Here is a 4,192-nt window from a genome sequence, read left to right as displayed (position 1 = left end):
TTGTGTTGATGACGAGTCTTTCCACACACAACCTATGGAATGTGATCACAATAGTAATGTTGGTGAATATATTGGTGTGAGGAAGAGTGAGTAAGCTGCTATAAGACTTTACTTGCCCAAGGATGTCAAAGTCGGTGATATCACTTGTTAAGACTTACCACGCGTGTCAGATGATTGGTCAGTTTACCTGGAGTTTACCTGGAGAGAGTTCCGGGGGTCAACGCCCCCGCGGCCCGGTCTGTGACCAGGCCTCCTGGTGGATCACAGCCTGATCAACCAGGCTGTTACTGCTGGCTACACGCAATCCAACGCACGAGCCACAGCCCGGCTAGTCAGGTACCGACTTAGGTGCTTGTCCAGTGCCTGCTTGAAGACAGCCAGGGGTCTATTGGTAATTTCCCTTATGTATGCTGGGAGGCAGTTGAACAATCTCGGGTCCCTGACACTTATTGTATTGTCTCTTAACGTGCTAGTGACACCCATGCTTCTCATTGGGGGGATGTTGCATCGTCTGCCGAGTCTCTTGCTTTCTTTGTGAGTGATTTTTGTGTGCAAGTTCGGTACTAGTCTCTCTAGGATTTTCCAGGTGTATATAATCATGTATCTCTCCCGCCTGCGTCCCAGGGAGTACAGGTTCAGGAACTTCAAGCGCTCCCAGTAATTGAGGTGTTTTATCTCTGTTATGCGCTCTATGAAGGTTCTCTGTACATTTTCTAGGTCAGCAATTTCACCTGCCTTGAAAGGTGCTGTTAGTGTGCAGCAATATTCCAGCCTAGATAGAACAAGCGACCTGAAGAGTGTCATCATGGGCTTCGCATCCCTAGTTTTGAAGGTTCTCATTATCTATTCTGTCATTTTTCTAGCAGTTGCAATTGATATAATGTTATGGTCCTTGAAGGTGAGATCCTCCGACATGATCACTCCCAGGTCTTTGACGTTGGTTTTTCGCTCTGTTTTGTGGCAGGAATTTGTTTTGTACTCTGGTGAAGTTTTATTTCCTCGTGTTTACCATTTGTACAACAAGTACCACTTGTGCCGGCTTTTGGAGAACCTCTTTCTCGATTTGTTATTAACTGTATTGGATCTCTTGCTAGACAGATCTTGACAGCTAGTGCTTATTTACCATTATGTGTTGGTCGTGAATCTATCCTTATGAGAAAGATCAGTTCTTGTTTTATTGTTCGTACTCTGGTAAGATTCTTCCCACAAGTGGAACCTTACTGAGAAGTCCAATCAGTTCGTCTCTTAAGATTTCTCGGGAAACATTATTCCACCTGGAGATAATTAATGTAGTCTCTACCGGTTATCACTCGCTGTCTCAAGGATCACTGGCACAATCCCACCAGACTTTAACGTATATGATGAAGACATACTTCTTCTTCTCGATACATGCAGTTTGCCTAGAGCTTTCTTTTCCTCCGATGACTGCACGAGTAGTGATGTGGAGTGACCAGTTGTGTTGGTTCAGGGATGTTTGTTGCCACTGCAGGTGTTTTACAAGAGTCTTGGTTATAAGAATATATACATTTCGTGGGCTTTTATAAGTTTTAAAAAAGTTTTTTTTTTTTCTGGGAATTCTCTCCTTCAGTAAGGTCTGCTTTCAAGCAGAATCATATTAAGTCCGACTGTGAGCTAGTAGCAAAGAACTAAGTAAGTGTTCAGAAGATACAGATACAATTTAATAAAACTGCTGCTCTAGGCTCGTCCAAGGAGACAAAATATTGACACAAATGTTGGTAACAGGACATGTTTTACAAGCAAGGTTTGCAAGACAATTAGAGGTGGTCAAACGATATGTCCACTACCTCCAACCTCCTCCTCGCTGCAACATCAGAACGCATGTTTCACACTCATACAAGAGTGTTAGTGCCACTATACTCTGATACATATCCCTTATTACCTCCACGGATAACGCTCTTTGTCTCCACAGACGACTAATAATATATACATGGACAGTATTTGTGGATCAGGTCTCCAGTCAGCACACTTCTAAAATTCTTCAACCTTCTACCAAAATTTATAAAAAGGTAATTGAGCTATTTTTCAGAATGTGCTACATCATCCAGGGTGTAGCTGGTATATAGGCCTGTAGCTCGCGGACATTTAAATGTCACCAGGTAGGTCTGACCACAGGCTGGCCTACGAGACAAAAAAAAAAAAAACTTTTGAAACAAAATATTGGTTTGTCACAGGTAGGTACTTACTTGCTGTATAGATTGTTGGCACTGTTGGAAACTGCTGATTGCGTTTCTTGTTAGACCACCACTGTTGTTAGGATGTTACAGTTGCTATTGCAACTTTAAACGTTCTGCTGAAAACTCTTCTGATACCTGAGGTTTTGGTCCTCTCTGACCTCCACTTCAGTCTCTGATAAAGAGATCTAATCTTATCAAAAGTTTTCAGCTTACTGTCACCGTCACAGTCGTAATAAGGTTTGGTAAACATTAAGTTTAGCTGTGCGAATATTTTTTAATTTCGTTAAGAAGACACAGGCATATATAACACCAAGAAGTGAAGGCCCAGTGTTATTAAAAAGAAAAGACAGAGGACACCTTAAGAAAGATTCATTACTTCTCAATTACAGAGCAGATAGATCCAAGTTATGTTCCAATTGTAATATATAAGTGGTATATTAATAAATGACATCTAAAACCCTAGAGATGAATGAAGCGTAAATTAAAACATATAACATATAAGTACAACAATGTTAAATTGTTCAGAACAGCCATAGATAAGTGAAGACTAGAAACCCTCTAAAATAAGTCAAGTAACTGCAAAAGGAAATAGAGCACAAACAGACAACGACTTACAACTCACCTTAGCCTCTCATATCTACATGATCCTAGATACAATTTTATGATTAGAAATTTCCAGCATATCTCAGGTCATAATTAAATCATAATAACACATGATGGATTTATAGAAAACTAAGCATGCATACATATCTTGAAACACTGACCACATCACTGGTTATGTGCTGTTCTTGAACTTAAGATAACACCGTGCCACACGGAAGATATCTCCCGACAGACCAAGTTGACGGGGTTAGTGGCTTAATTCTCAAGTGGATAAATTATTATGTGTGTTGAGAGCGCTACAGCTCAGTGGATCATTTAGCTCAAGATGATAAAAACACTTACGTATAGTTCACTTTATAGTAAGTGTTCTTTTATTTCATGGCCACATAATTGAATTATTTTCTTTAAAATCAATATTTTTTCCAAGAAGATGACATTTAAGCCTAAATCTCTGAGACACTGAGGGTAACACCACACAAATTTAGACAGAAAAAATATTTAATTACATTATAAACAATGATAGGTAGGCTTCGCCTACCAGGACTGTGACCTACTGCACATGTTGTGCTGCTCGCTTAACCTAGTTGAGAGGTTCCTCCCAGTTTCTTCCTCATACTTTTTGATCACATTGTCCATGTGGAATAATATATACTCTAGCATCAGAAAGAGCTGGTGATTTATAAGATCGCTTCTTGGTAAGCTCTTCTATAGAAGTTTCAGCTGTAATACCCATGTTGATGTTACTCTTAACGAAAGCGAAGTTGGTGTTGGCCACATCACCACACAACAGAAATTCTTAGTTGTTCCCACAGTGGGAATGGGGTGCAGGAGAGTCTGCGCCATTTTGTCTGCAGTCCTGGATGAAGAAGGGATTGATATGGAAGCGAGTTGGGGTTTCAATATGTATGTGCCCTCCACCTCGAGAAGTTCCTGGCTGGAAATGCGTAAGAACCTTAGGAACAAGCCAATAACTTCTCTTGTTACTAACATTGTCGCGTCTTTGTTAATGGGCTTCCTGCACAGTTTGAAGAAATCCCGCTGCCTTGTTAAGAAGAGGAGAACATCAAGAAAGGGGAGTTTGCTCTCACTCTTAAGAGTGAGAGCTTGTCAAAGATGATCCTGTTGAGAATTGCAAGAATATCAAGACTTCTAGTGCACATGAATAATCCACAGTGTTGGGGACTTGGACACACGTGCAACACCTAGGTAACAATATTCTGAAGACGTTTCACCAACCAGTGGCTTCATCAATTCAATACAGACCTTATCAGCTGTAGCCAATAGATATATGAAAGTGTTGAGACTGGAGACAAAAGATGAGGTAATCAGTTCTTCAGCCTAGAAGTTGTTCAGTACCTTGATAAATCTGAAGCATAGACAGTAAGAAGACTGCT

General features: G+C 40.6%; 1 protein-coding gene across 1 annotated transcript in view; it reads right to left on the bottom strand.

Moving 5' to 3' along the window:
- LOC128687814 (ankyrin repeat and KH domain-containing protein mask) overlaps positions 1-2,363 on the bottom strand; it is a 126,003-nt gene extending 123,640 nt beyond the window's left edge. The window contains exon 1 of the mRNA XM_070082098.1: positions 2,205-2,363. The gene's annotated coding sequence lies outside the window, so the exon portion shown is untranslated. The remainder of the gene's footprint in view (positions 1-2,204) is intronic.
- Positions 2,364-4,192: the final 1,829 nt, after the last annotated feature.

The sequence above is a fragment of the Cherax quadricarinatus genome, chromosome 1 (genome assembly GCF_038502225.1).
Source record: "Cherax quadricarinatus isolate ZL_2023a chromosome 1, ASM3850222v1, whole genome shotgun sequence".
Taxonomy (NCBI): domain Eukaryota; kingdom Metazoa; phylum Arthropoda; class Malacostraca; order Decapoda; family Parastacidae; genus Cherax; species Cherax quadricarinatus.
Note: the sequence above shows the minus strand (reverse complement) of the source record. Positions and strands in the feature narration are given on the sequence as shown.